This window comes from Peromyscus eremicus, chromosome 9, assembly GCF_949786415.1.
Source record: "Peromyscus eremicus chromosome 9, PerEre_H2_v1, whole genome shotgun sequence".
Lineage (NCBI taxonomy): Eukaryota > Metazoa > Chordata > Mammalia > Rodentia > Cricetidae > Peromyscus > Peromyscus eremicus.
The window spans coordinates 29,774,818-29,790,527 of NC_081425.1; positions in this window are offsets into that span (position 1 = coordinate 29,774,818).

The window sequence follows — 15,710 nt, forward strand, 5'->3', positions numbered from 1 at the left end:
TGACAAATGTCATCGCAGAAAAAAAGAAAAAAAGAAAAAAAATACACAAGTGAGATAGAACTGAAAAAATGCAGCAGACATGCAATGTGAAAGACCTAGACAAATTTATTTGTGAAATGTTATGGCAGAAAGAAAGAAAGACAGGGAGAGAGAGGAGGGGGAGAAACAATGCACAAAACTCCTACTGATATGGCTGAAAGGTTCTAGGTTTGAACTTAGCTCTCTACTTCTAAGGTGTAAGACTAGTGGAAATTAACTTTGCAAGATTTCTATTCCGTCCTTGATAAAATCACTCCATAGAAATTATATAGAGTAAAATATGAGGAAATAGTCAACAATGGATGGTGGCCTTTTTCCTGTGGAGTCCACATAGGGCTTAGGCATATTGAACTCTTGAAATACTTCCCAATGTAAGCTGAGAGGTTTGCTCCCTTTGTGACTTATAATGGAGAAGGCCAAGGACAGTAAGCAAACTGTCTAGGGTCAGACAGATAATGAATAGCATAACTGCAATTCATATCCAGGTTTCTGACCTCAGGGGCACACTCTCTCCTACTCAGCTCACAATAAATGACATTTGTCTTCTTTATCTACACTGATTGTATAGCTTGTTGAACATGGAGTAAAAAGTGTAGGTCATCATCCCAGGAATACAGCATAACAAAAAGCAATGATATCCATAGACAGGCACAAGTTGTTAGTTTTTAAAATGCTATTTAGGCAGTAATTTCTGAGAAGCAAATAGCTTAGTGGTTATTCTTATAAATTGAGAAGAAATTTCTTAGAACATCAATGCAACAAGAGAATCAAATATTTCCCCTCATTTAAAATGTTTTCACTTATGGCTTGCTTAGGTACATTCAATAGTGCCTAGATAGGACATTTAAACCTTAATGTTCATAGACCTTTTTCCCAAGACAGCGTCAAGAATATACTTCTTACTGTTCGATGTAGTAGCTAGACCCTTCAGCACCAATCATTCTCCATAACTCTTCACACCCCACAGAACTATTCCTTATTACAGAATGATCTGATAGCAAATTTTCTTTAAAAAAAAAAGTTTCCCCTCAACTTATTTGAGGAGCTGACCTAGAGCAGTACCGACACACAGGTCAGGTGATATTGATTGCTTGAGGGTCTGGAAAGCAGAATGGGTAGACTCTAGTGCAGTCATACCTACTGTTTCAGAGAAAGCCAGGGAAGAACAAAAAGAAAACAACAGAGTTTTGGTGGGGCTTTTGGTATGGGATGCTTCAGAGATCCTCTGAGCACTCAGACAATCTGGAGATCAATGAACAGTGGAGTTAGGTACTGTTTGAATCTCCTCATTAATGCCACGATGAAAAAGTCTTAAGAGACAAACAATGAGAACAAACAAAAACAACAACAACAACAAAACCCTCCTTGAACAAGTTTTATTGAAGTAAAGGTGTGAGATCCTCTTAAAAACTAGCCAGGAAACTATTACATTACACATTTTTACCACCATCAAAACTCTGAGATCCATTTGCAGGTTCGCTATATCTTGTAAGTTTCCTGATAGGGGCTTCCCTGTGCCCCCTAATGCCCTCACTTACAGCGAAAAGCTCTTTCCAAAGGTGAGCTAATGTATAGAAAACCATTAATACAATTATGCGTTACTGTTTGAAGGTCAGAGGTGAGCTCGCTGCACAGCATTTCTATTTGACATTCGTCACAGGCATGCTGCTTTGCTATTTTATATTACTCAGGTTCTTCAAAGCATGGAAGCTTCCGTGCTCTCATTTACAGTGTTGCTTCTGCGGTGGAAGGAAAATATCTGTAGTTATAAGTTCAATTACAGTCCCTGGTTTATCAGTGGCTTTGTCCTACACTGGACCACGGCCCTGATGAGGACAGCACAGTGAAAAATGAGGATCGTCCTGAGTACAATAGAAACTGAAAATGAGATTGGGCTTAAATTCACAGCTGGGAGTTGTACACTTGGCACAAGGGAACATAAGGTCAGGTTTGCAAGATAAAGAGTGTTCAATCATATCCTGCAGAGAAGCTATGATACTGTTTTTGTGGCTGGTGTTTAAATAGCTGGAACTTATTGTTGGATGATGTACAGCCCGTAATGTGGCTATGCAAGTATATGTAAGTAGATACAGAGTTGCCTATACTGACCTAACAATCTTGATTTACACAGAGAAGTAAAATTTTTGAAATTAACAATAATATAGTAATGCTTTTACAGTGTTTTTTTTTTAAATAAAAACACATACCAGGTAATATAAAGTACAACATTTTGACATAATAATTAATCATCAGTTTAAAAGTTATTTTGTTATATTTTAATTTAACTCAAATAATAATATATGAGAAAATTTAATATTTGTATTTTTGCTTGCATACTGATATTAGCAGTGTTTCAAAGAAAACATGAGCAGTCAGAAAACAACATTAGCCTGGTTTTGTATACAAGGCATATTAATGGAAAGGAAGGTAGAATACTGTATTGGTGGATTTATATTGTACCAAGTGTATTGACAGGCTTTATTCTGGGCACTGAAATTTTTTACTCTAATAGCTAATATAGAATATTACCTAACTAGTTATAATGTATTATCTTTAGAAGAAATAGAAGCACAGTTTAATGGAGTTTGATATTTACTTATATTCACAATTTTAGTTCTTTGTAAAATTGTAGAATTCATACTTACATAATTTGAAATTCAATGTATATGGACAAATCTGAACTTCTCCCATTTCGCTCTCTACTTCTTTACATAAAGTAATGTTATCTTGGTATTTTTTGTTTATTTTTTCTCAGCTACTACTATTAAAATAATAGTATTAAAAGAGTTTTCCAGGTAGGGTAGAAGATGACTATACTCCCAGAATCTGAGGAGTTGAGGCAGAAGGATTAGGAGTTTAAGATGCTCCACTAATTGGGAGATTATAGCCAGCCTGGGGTTGCTCAAGCTCTCCCCCCCCCCCGCAAAAAAAAAGAAAAGAAAAAAAGAAAAAAGTTAAATGTCAAAGAATAAGCCTACTTTAGTTCTGAGAATGCATTAAAATTCTTCAAATACAGAAATATCTATTTAGCAAGTCTAGTGTAAGTACGTTTCAGCTTTGGATGGCCAGCCATGGATCTATGACCTGTAACATGAACAATATGAACATTTTCATTACCAGAATTGTCATGCTGAGAATTTCATTCCTCAGTCATCTTCCTAGATCTGTTACCAGTGGATATGCAAATAGAACCATAGATCTAAAGTCTGACCAAAAGAGGTTAATTAGAAAAACAACTGTGCTTCCCCACGGGTTTCTGTTATATACTTTTTCATTCATTCAGTAAATGCATGGTGAGTTCTTACTATTTGGATAGGCACTCTGCCAGAAATTTCCATGGTCCTTCCAGAACAAAAAGCCTTCTATAAATGTTACAAACACAGATCTTCAGATTGATAATAATATGAAAAAGTTTATATAGAAAAGTTCTTCTGTAATCTCTCAAAAGATGTCTATCGAATGTAAACGTGAACATCTGCTACTAAATTCTGTCCAGTTTTTAACATGTATTATAATATAGTTGCTTGAACAAAATAAAAGTAGGTAAAAACTTCTAAGCCAGGCAGTGGTGGAAGACACCAAAAGGCCCAGCACTCTGGGCAGAAGCAGGTGAATCTCTGAGTTTGAGGCCAGCCTGGTCTACAGAGCAAGTAGGGCTAGCCAGAGAAACCCTGACTTGAAACAAAGTACATCAAAATTCTATATTTTATTTGAAATACTCTGTTTAAAAGTAATGACACATTTTGTTTTCTGGCTATTTTTCTGAAGAATGACACATTCAGGGTAAAGACTAATATTTTCAAATGCATCATCATTGAAGGTTTTGTTTAATATATCTGCCTATAATAAAGATTGAGTACTGCGCAATCATAGACTTCTTCACATATTCAGGATTTAGGAAGCAACATATATTAATAATTCTCATTTTATAAGTTAAGGAACATGTATTTGGCAAACAGTGGCCATGATTTGTAAGTTCTTATCCATGACCAATGTTCAAAGGAGAAGTTCCTATGTGCTTAGTGTACCAGGGACACTTGGTGTAAAAGTGTGATTTAATGCTAGAGATGAATATTGTTAAATTGGCCAGTTTTATATATGGAGAAAGATACAATTAAATAAGTCCCATGTAGTTGTATTACCCAGTACTTAAAAGTTCAAAACAAATGCAATCTTGGAATCATAGTTGCTTCAGATTAAATTCTTCCAATGCACTGTACAACATATTTAATCTTGAGGATCCTCAAATTTCTTATGTTTTTGGGGAACATAGAAATCAAAACATGACTATGCATTATTTATAGTTTACTGAGACATGTGTGACATCTAATTACTTCAGGAAATGGTGGCTGTAATTTCACTAACTCCTCAACTCTATGTTCTGCAACTACACACAGAAAATGATTGTCGTATAGAATACTGATAATACTGAATGCCAGGAGATCAGAGACAGTCATATGTTATCCATCCACAGTTTTGGTTATTTATAGGTAACTGTATTAATGAGATGGGCAATATGGATTAGGGTTCATGCTCTGCTGTATGAGCAAACTCAAGCTCCCTCCTGAGCTGCTTGTCAGTAAATTCCAAGATTCCTCATCAATTCCTTTTAGCAAGGAAGGAGCCATTGTCTATGAAGACTGTGGTTTCATGCGAAATCTGATATGGATAACACAAATAAAGTTATAAGGTGGTGGTGCGAAATCTGATATGGATAACACAAATAAAGTTATAAGGTGGTGGTGCTAGGAAGTACATCAGAATAATTATGTTCTCATTGGATAACCATTGTTCTTCAAACATATTAACCTTTAATCAGATTTTTTTAAGTCAAGAAAATCAAATTTTTAATTATTATATGTAGTTTTAGTTAAACATTTATGTTGTAGAAGGTCTGGTGATATATGATAAACAACATTGTAAAATATAAAATAGGGAATTTTTCCTCTCTGTGCCCGAATTCCTTATGTAATATTGGTACAATTATGTATGCATTATCAGTCATGCATTAAATGATTTAATTTGGTGTCTTCATTGGGATATCGTGGTAGATTATGGTGGGGAGGAAGTTAATGTTGAGGAGTAGGAGCATGAAGAGAGTTGTGGTTGAAGTTTCCAAGTTCCCGCAGTCCCGCAGCCCACTTATAAAATAATTATTCAGAGGCTTATATTACTTATAAACTGTATGGCCATGACAGGCTTCTATCTAGTTCTTATATCTTAAATTAACCAATTTCTATTAATCTATAAGTTGCCATGTGGCTAGTAGCTTACCAGTACTTTACATCTCGCTTCTCATGGTGGAGGCTGGCAGCGTCTCGTCACTCAGCCTTCCACTCTTCTCTCTCTCTGTCCCACCTATACTTGCTGCCTAGCTACTGACCGATCAGCACTTTATTTATTAACCAATCAGAGCAACACATTTACAGCATACAGAACATCCCACAGCAGAGAGTGGCATAAGGAAAGGAGGATGAAAGGAAGCAGAGGAGGGCAGAAGAATAAGAGGAGAGGAGGAGGAGGAGGAGAATAAAGTGTCCAGGAGGTATCAGCCTCAGTGTGTTGAGTGCTGTCATAGTTGACATGATACCCTAAAAATAAAGTACTGATTCTATATTATCTAACAAAGGAGGTGATGAACAGGGGTAGAGATTAATTAGCCAATGTTACACAGAGCTAGTCACCATGACTTCAGAAAATGTTTCCTCTTAGAAAGAACAAGGAACTCTTTGGAGACTTGACATCTTGCTTAGATTTTACACCGAGGACACACTTCTGTTTACTGAAAGTCTTTATAATCTACAATGTGGAGAATTTGTCTGTTCCATTTGCTATAATTGTAGCTTACATGCATTTTGCTGAAATCAGGAAATCTATATAGAGATACAAAAATAGCCCATAAATGGGCAGATATAGATACTATTTTCTCTGATGAAAGAATTGAATAAATGTAGTAAATGGATTCAGAAATAATCAGTCTTATCAATTAATGCTTCAATGCTTGTTTCTATGTGCCATCTATTATTCTAAACAGTAAGTCCTTATCTTCAAAGTAAGTTAATTGGCATAATGACTTCATTTGTGGATTAACTGACACGAAACTGATAAAATATATTTTAATAAATGTATTAAAAATATATTTAAGTGCATGACTTTTTTTAAGTAGTACTGAGTTTTGAATATTCTACATTAACAAACATGTATTGTTTTCACACTGCATGTTAAAATAATCCATTAATTATTGTACTGTTTCTATTAAGAAATTGCTTTCCTAGAATATGACCTCCCACACCAAGAAGGTGTAGGATGCATAATTCATTTTGAGTCTAACATTAAATCCTAGGAGTGAGAGCACTGGGATTTTAGAAACATCTGCTGAATGTGGATTGTAAGATTACAACTATAAGCATACTACCTGTTATCTTAAAAATCATATAGAAATACTTACTTTGACCAATGTGAGCTACAGCAGCTCTCATTATATATTTAATGCATTGACAAGTATACTCTAACAATATCAGAAAACTTGAATAAAATAATAAATGTAAGTATATGTTTACCCTGAAATGTAGAAAAATTGGTATGATCAAAATAGTTGTATGACTTATGTCAGTTTTTTGTTACTGTAACAAAACACCTAAGCTAACCAACTTAAAGTGAAGAAAGCTTTATTTGACTCAGTGTGGGAGGCTTCTGTCCATAGCTGGTTGGTGGGGTTGCCTTGTGGCCTGTGTGAGGCAGCGAATACTGGCAACAATATGAATCACGTTACACCATACCTTGATGTGAAAGAGAGAAGAGAAAAAGACCAGCTTCGCAGAGGCAGACCAGAATCCCATGATGCTTTTGAAAGCACACTTGTAAGGACCTCAAAAATCCTTTCTTTACAACTTCACCACCTCCCTATACCTCTGAGATGGCCCTTCAGTGGATAGCTCATCGTCAAGCAGGGACTTTTAAGTTCTGACTATGAAATAGAATTCAATAAAAGACAGGTAATTTCCTAAATGGACCTCGATAATACTTTTGGCAAGAATTTTGTCCCACAAATACTTGTTAGATATTAGAGTCCCCCACTTGGTCTCAGGAAGCAGAAATGGGGTAATCTAAGGAATCCTAAGCAAATGTGTGACACAATCATCCTTCCAGCACTGTGCATACCTGAGCATCAGCTGAATATATGGCAGAGCACTGGGTGGGATGACAGATGCAGAGACATCAGTGATCCTGATAAGGCTTTCCTTAGGATGCATTTGGTCCTCTCATGTCTACTTTTGACCTTTGATGATAACTGGTTTCTTAACAAAACATTTCAATGCTTTATCGCTTTTCTCTTCCTAAATAGAGAATGGTGGCATAATAATTCTGTCAAAAATATGAATCCATTATGCGTGCATTAGAGAAGGAAAGCTAGAACATCTCTGAAACTTTACCAACACTAATTTACCTATCTTCTGTGGAGGCTAGCTATAATTTCCAGGGCTTTTAAATGATTTATTTCCAGACAAAAGTGGAACAAAATGGAGAGTCAGTGCAATGAGTCAACTATTATTGAGGAACTCTATCTAAATGCTCACAAGTTCCAAGGAAAATAAGCGAATACCTTTGTTCCTTTTTTCTTTGTTTCTATGCTTACACAGAGAGAGAGAGAGAGAGAGAGAGAGAGAGAGAGAGAGAGAGAGAGAGAGAGAGAGAGAGAGAGAGAGAGAGAGGAGGGGGAGAAAGTGGGATTTTTTTTTAATTTTCAAATTAAAAATGTTTAGTTATTTTTTCTTTTTTTCCCCTCACCACTTTATTCCATTCCCAAGACAACAAAGTCCTATTTTTTCCTCTTTCTCAGTTCCTCCCTCCTTCTCTCCTTCCCTCCATCTCTCCCTCAATCCATCCATTCTTCCCCTCTGTCTTTCCTTCTTTCTTTTTATCTTTCTCTCTTTTGTTTTCTTCCTTCCCTCTTTTCTTCTTTCTTTCTTCTGTCTCTCTTTCTTTCTCCCTCCCTTTCTCTTTCTCTCTCTTTTTCTATTTTATTTTGTCTTAGGGTCAAATAAATTTCCTGAGGCTTGATCCTATTCAGATAATTCTTAGCTCTTAAATTTGTGATAATTCTGCCTTAGCCTCTTTAAATACATTGAATTACAATTCTATAATATAACCAACTAATATTTGCAGTTAATGTAAACTATTACTGATGTTTTGAGGTGGTTTTAGTATCTTTTTCAAGTGGATGGCACATCATTTGTTTTCCTTATTACAGTGATAAAACACCTCACATAAGTAACTAAGGGAGGAAGGGCTAATTTTGTCCCACAGTTTGATGTCACCGTCCGTCATGATGGAGAAGACATAACAGCAGGCATGCACTGTAGCTGCTCAGACTATGTACACAGTCAGCAAGCACAGAGTGATGAACACAAGTGTTATACTCACTTTCTTTCTAGTCAGTCCTGGATGCCAGCACATAAAATGATGCTGCCCACATTCAGCTTTGGTCTTCACATTTTTGGAAATTGAACTCATACTCACAAATACATTCATTTTTTTTCCCCAAGTGATTCCAAACCAGATAGTTGGAAGCCAAGATTAATGATCACAGTTGATCAGAATAGTTTTAGGTCATTTTTAGATATTTTTTATTGATTCTTTGTGCATTTCACATCATGCATCCTGATCTCATTCATCTCCCCGCCCCTTCTTATCTGCCCTCTGTCCTTGCAACCCCCTCAAAATAATATGAAATTTAAAGGAAAACACAAAGAAACAAAACCTAAAAACTAACATACAAAGAGAGAGAGAGAGAGAGAGAGAGAGAGAGAGAGAGAGAGAGAGAGAGAGAGGAAAGTCTTGGCATAGAAACTATAGTGTGGCACAGTGAGTCACATACATATCGACTTGTCAGAATTTTTATTTAAATATATTGTTCATCTTCCTGCTTTCTCCCTAAACTTTCTTTTATTAACATGTTCAGTAAAATTAGTTTATTTTATGTTGTTCACCCTTGGTTTGGGGCATGAGAATTTGTAGAGTAAAATTCAGCAGTGATATCTTCCATTTATGAATGTTTTCAAGTACTATATAATTTTACACCTCTCAGAATAGAGGGTTCTTTTTCCAGTGAGAAAGGTGTACTAACAATAACTAGTTCACAGTTTTTATGAGGACTGAATAATTAATAATTACACATTATTTAGAATAATACATGGCACAGAGTGAGTGCTGATTAGAGTTCTGTGTTGTTGTAGTTACTACCCCAGTAATCAGAAAACTTGTTTTGAATGTAGATCCTGATAAATATTGAAATAATAAACTTAAATTGTGTCATCCATGTCATCAAGTTATCTAATGAAACGACAAGTTCACTGAAAAGGCAAATCAAAATTATATACTTCATTCCACCAGGGGCAGAAAATATGTTTTATATTACTCTGTTTTTCATTTTGGGTCATGCAAATGAAAGGAGTGGAAATCAGTAAGAAGTCATTCTTTTGAAATAGGTAACGATAGATATCCTGTATTCTCCCTCTCCCCTCCCCGTGTGTGTGTGTGTGTGTGTGTGTGTGTGTGTGTCTTTTTTTCCACTTCTCCCCCTCCATTATCCCTCTCCTTTCTCTCATCCCTCTTTCCCTCTCTGTCATTCTAAAGAATACCGATTTTTATACATGCACACGTGCACTTAAGGTTTTTTTTTTTTTTTGCCTCTCATCGTGTGTGTGTGTGTGTGTGTGTGTGTGTGTGTGTGCGATGCTGTTAACTGAACCTCTGCATCCTAGAATGTCACACTTTATTCCCTTTATTCTAACGTTCTTTGCCTTCTCTCTGCCCTGTTTCTCTGTGTTGTTTATGGCTTCCTTATCCTCATGTTGCTTTTCCTTCTGGGGTTCCCAGAAGACGGAGCAAAAGAGAAGTCCTAGACATTTGCAAGGCACTTGTTTGGCACATATTTATGGAAGAAACACTGCCACAAATTCTCTCTTCCCATTTCTTTTTTTAAGATAGATTGGGCAACCAACATGGAAATTGAAATTCCCATTTTCTTTCACTTGTAAACTGTGCCTGAGATAATCTTTATTTTTTATTCCTTGAGTGCATTCCTGCTGCCAGGAACTTCTCTGATATGGGGAAGTGAATGGCACATAAGATCTTTGCCCTTTTTTGGATTGTGGGACTCATTTTCTGTGCCTTTCCAAGCTCTTATAAAACTGCTTATTGTTGTATCCATATGGGTGGCACCATATGGACATCTGCAGCACATCCAATTCATCCTGTTTAAAATGGGACCATCTATGGTCTGCATGCTGAGCTTGTCTTAGAAGAAAGCAGAGGTACCTCTTTCAACCAAAACCCTTGAATTTCCTCGTGATCCCCTTGCTCTACGTACACAAAAGAGGTTTGTATCAATAAAAATACAATTCGATAAATACACACACACACACACACATACACACTCTCCTACATACAAACATCCCTTACACACACACATACACACACACACATACACACACACACACATACTCCTACATACAAACATCCCTTACACACACACATACACACACACACATACACACACACACACATACTCCTACATACAAATATCCCTTACACACACACATACACACACACACATACACACACACACATACTCCTACACACACAAACATCCCTTACACACACACATACACACACACACATACACACACACACATACTCCTACACACACAAACATCCCTTACACACACACATACACACACACATACACACACACACATACTCCTACACACACAAACATCCCTTACACACACACACACACACACACACATACACACACACACATACTCCTACACACAAACATCCCTTACACACACACACACACACACACTCCTACACACAAAACATCCCTTACACACACACACACACACACACACACAGAGACAGAGACAGAGAGAGAGAAATTTTTCTTCAAGCTTTCCTACCTTAATCTCAGCAGTTTCATTTTACCTGACCTTGTGTGACCTTTGAACCTCTGCTTCTTTTAAGTTGCTGCTACAATGATCTTTTATAATGCAAATATGATCCTTCAAGGAAAAAAAAAAAGACTTTCCATAGCTTTTCAGTTATCCTTCAAATAACCTCCCCAAAGCTTAACTGAGCTTAGCAGGTGATTTAAGAGTTGACCCCAACAGCCATAGACCTTCCTCTCAGAGCTCTTCCAGCCCATTAACCTCCCATTTCTCTCCTAGCCTCAGGGCATGGGTTTCCCCTTCCTGACATCACCTTCCCTTGCCTTTCTTTAACCCTGCTTTAAAAGGTTAAGTTGTACTTTCACCTCCACGTCATTTACTCAGACGTCACCATTGACCCTTCGTACTGGGCCACCAGGCTTTCTAGAGCATGCCTTTTCTTTTTCTTTAACTTTAACTTTAGTGTGCATGTTAGACACGCTTTAGCATATAAAAGAACCAGATAACGATTTTAGAAATGGAACTCTGAGTCCAAAATAGAAAAGTTGGTTGCTGAGTTGTATGTCGCCTTATTTCATAGCTTTTTTGAGCAACACATAAATTCTTTGAGGTTTATTATTGTCATCTGTAGGATGCAAACAATAATACAAGGTGTTCAAAAAAAATGTCAGTGGACAGTAGCAGGGCTATGTTAGGTTGTATTAAGAAATACAGTATCAAACAATTCCGGAATACTTAAAACACAACATAAAATAGAGCTCTTTCAATCTGAATAATTCTCAATGTAAAAAGCTTTAATATTCCAATTAATTCACCTGAAAAATATCTTCACTAATCTTTGAAATATGTGAATTTGAAATGAATGACAATGTAATAGATTATGTATAAATCTATTAAATATACATGATGTATTATAAATACATAATAGATTATGTATATACATACCTGCTTATATATGTAAGAAGAGAAAGAGGGCATGGAGAAGCTAAAAGTAAAAGGCAGAATGCTGGTTTATTATTTCAGAAAAGCTAACCAGATTCCCTTGAGCTTCTTTTTCTTTCTTTTCCTTTTTTTCTTCTTTTGACATTTCATGTTTTGCTAAAGGATTTTTAGATTGTTTTTACCTTTTATGTTATTTTCCCCCCCAACAACTTTATAGAAAGAACCACAAATCCTTATTACAGAACACATAGACTCAACTTCCCAAAAGATTTTTACACAGGAATGGGGGATCAACTCTGACTTCAAACCAGCTTTACTGCTTCATATTTTTTTGTAATAACAAAATATCAGAGGCTGGGGATTTCACAAAGAAACATAAGCTAGCTCATAATTATTTCCTTAAAAGATTTTTTTTTAATTTTGCGTGTGTGTGTGTGTGTGTGTGTGTGTGTGTGTGTGTGTGTGTGTCTGTGCCTTACCACAAGCATGAACTCCACATGTGCAGGTGCTTGCAGAGGCCTTAACGTTCTGATGGGAGTGCTGTGAACTGAATTAGTGTCCTCTGCAGGAGGAGCGAATGATCTTAACTACTGAGCCTTGTCTCCAGCCCCTAGCCCCTCATTCCTAAATGTATGCTTCTACAAAGCTGAGCTCTTTGCAATCATGTGATGAGGGATGGCCATCTATCCATTTGCCAGAGGGCTCTCATTTTCAGCAGAGATCAGTTGCCTTGTCTTCACATGTTCTGAGCCCTTAAGGGAATCATCTCTTTTACTCGACTCAAGACTCTTGGTCTGTTCTAGTCTTTTCTTCCCAACCCTTCTAATCTCAAATCTCATTTACAGACACTTCTATATTTATTGTTATAGTTACAGGAAATGTCCTCCACCATGGTAGCACTTTCTTATCCCATTATTCATTGCTTTATCAAAAGGGTCAATGATTAGCATTAAAAACAAAAACAGTTTGGAGGAAGAAAGGCTGATTTTGCCAATGGTTAGGGTGTGGCTGTTCCATGACATTGCAGGTGGTATCAGATGGCTAACAAACATGAGGTGAGAGATAATGACCACAGGAAGACAGGAAACATGAATAGGTGAGTCTCACTATTCCACCATCAACCTTTTCCAAAGAAAGCATTCCCAAAAGTCTACTGACTTTCTCAGAGGACTCACCTGGCTAAGACACAGCTATTTACAGGGCCACATTGGAACCTCAGTTTTATGCACATGACTCTTAAGGAGACAAAATACTCAAACCACAGGGCTATCTTAAGGTATGCCTTTCCTCTCCAATAAGGTATGCCTTTCCTCTCAAAGTCTATCTTTTACCAACATTTTCTGAAGACAAATGGCCTAACCCAAACTCTGCAATATAAGGTATTCTCACGCTGAGTTTATTTTGGGAGTAGGTTATATTTAAGGAGTCTCTCAATATTCCTTTGACAGAGCCTGACTCCTACTGATACTGCATCTTCATTTATAACCATTAATATGATTCAAACCTCAAGCAAAAGAATAGGATTTCTAACCCCCCAACGATCAATATCTATGGCTTCTGAGCTGTTAGTTGTGCTTTTTATTACTAACTCTTGACATGTTTGTATATGCTCAAGATTTCAATTAAAAGAGACAGCGGGGTGATATTGAATCAATACTTGTTGTTTTGTGTCTAGGGGGAAAGAAGCAATATGAAATATGGAAATCTGAGGTATGTAAATGCCCTAGGCTCTGCTGTGAGACATAGCCTCCTGCTTGTCAGACAGACATGATTTTTAGAGCAGAGAATTTGCTGGCTTAAAGTAGACAAGTTGCCAGTTTCATTAGTTTTGTATCTGACGCTAGACAGAGTCACTGTTCCGATCATTAAAGTTCTATCCTAAGCTTCCACTAAGTTTGAGCCAAATGACAGCGTGTTTTAGAAGTGCATTGTGCAATCCGATGTGGAGCTTCCTGCTGCTTATAGATGACTAGGCTTGTGATAACTCTACTATAAACTGTTTTGTTTTTGCTCTCTTTTGTTCCTTAATTTTCATTAGCCTGTCAGGAGGATAATTATCAATGCCTTGTGTAAGATCATTTTGAATGGGATTCATTCTTAGAAGAAAGTTTAAAGTACCGATATGACAGAAATTGTGTGGATGGGGCACTAACTTTTATTCTGTTAAAATAGTTTGTTTCGGGGTTTGTTGTTGTTGTTTTGTTTTTCCTGTCTGCTCAAGACTGTGGAAAATTAAACAGAAAAACAACGAATTCCTTAGATACATGTAAGGATTGCTTTAGGATAAACACAGTCAGATCATGGGACATCTCTTGTAACAAAAATTAGGCTGTGAAATACATCTACAAAGAGCAATTCTCTAGTGAAGAAAATAATATGTTTTCTTTTTTACCTGCAAGGTTTTTCATTATTTTACACCATAATGTGCACTCCACATAGTTGCAGCCTGGGATCAGTAGAAACTACAGGAAATCTCGTGACAAACATTTAAGGTCAACTAGATAACATTTTCCTTCTCTATGACTCCCTCTGAATTCACTGTTGTTCCTTCTGAAGCCATTATTCTCTGAAGGCAAGAAGACAAATAAACACTAACCATTGGTGAGCTTGTCCTGTCTGTCTGCATAATTTTTAGCTACACACAGTTCTTCTGAAGATAGTAGAAAGCATATTTATGTTTACATGTCCTCTCACTTCCTGAACATATCATTTGTGGACAGGCTCAGTTTAAATTTCTTAAATTGCCAATGTACAAGAATTTCCCAAATTGGCAGTGATTGCTTAGACTGGCATAAGAAATATCTTAGCTTGAAAAGTTAACCCCGAAGAACAGACAAGGACATCCCATAAGCTATCAGTGAGCACCAGCCTCCTTGTTTAAAGAATGCATTTGGTTTTGATATTGTTTGGTTGTTTTTTTGAGGACAAGGTCTTAATATGAAGTGCTGATTGGCCTGGGAATTGCAATATAGACTAGAGTAGCCAGGAACCCACCTGCCTCTGCCTCTTCAGTATTAGGATTGAAGACAGATGCCCTCACTCCTTGGGCACCAACTTCCAAAGGGGGGAAAAAGGCGTTAATGAGAGTAGAGGAACCTGTGCTCCTGGCCTCATCTTCTACCAACAGTGAAGAGACTACTATCTCTGCTTCCTGAGACAGCTTTGTTCATTTCTAAACAGAAGAACCAGATTGCTTTCCCATATGAGGCACAGTGAATGTGTTGGTTAGATTTCTTATTGTTGTTGTTGTTGTTTTTTTTTTTTTTTAACTTGACATAAGCTAGGGACTTCTGGGAAGTGGAAACCACAATTGAGAATATGTCCCAGTCAGATTGAGCTGAAAGAAAGTCTTAGAATATCTTCTTGATTGATGATTGACCTGAGTATGTGTAACTGCTGTGGGCAGTGCCATCCTGCAAGCCTTGGGGAGCTAGCCAGTAAGCTGTGTTCCTCTATGGCCTTGCTTCAGTTCCTGACTTGAGTCCCTGCCTTGGTTTCCTTCAGTAATGAACTATCAACTGCAAGATAAAATAAATCCTTCCTCCACAAGTTGTTTTTGCTCATGGTATTTTGGCAAAGCAATAAAAGCAAGTAAGACATTATAGAAATTGATTTGTTTATTTTGTCTAATTTAACCATTACTATTATTAGCCACATTGTTTCTTAATCTATACCCATAAAATAATGTTTACAATTGTATTAATGATAGGTTTAATATTCTTTCTATAGCAATGTGTGAGTGCCATGAAAATATCAGTTCTGTGGTGTTCTCTTTTA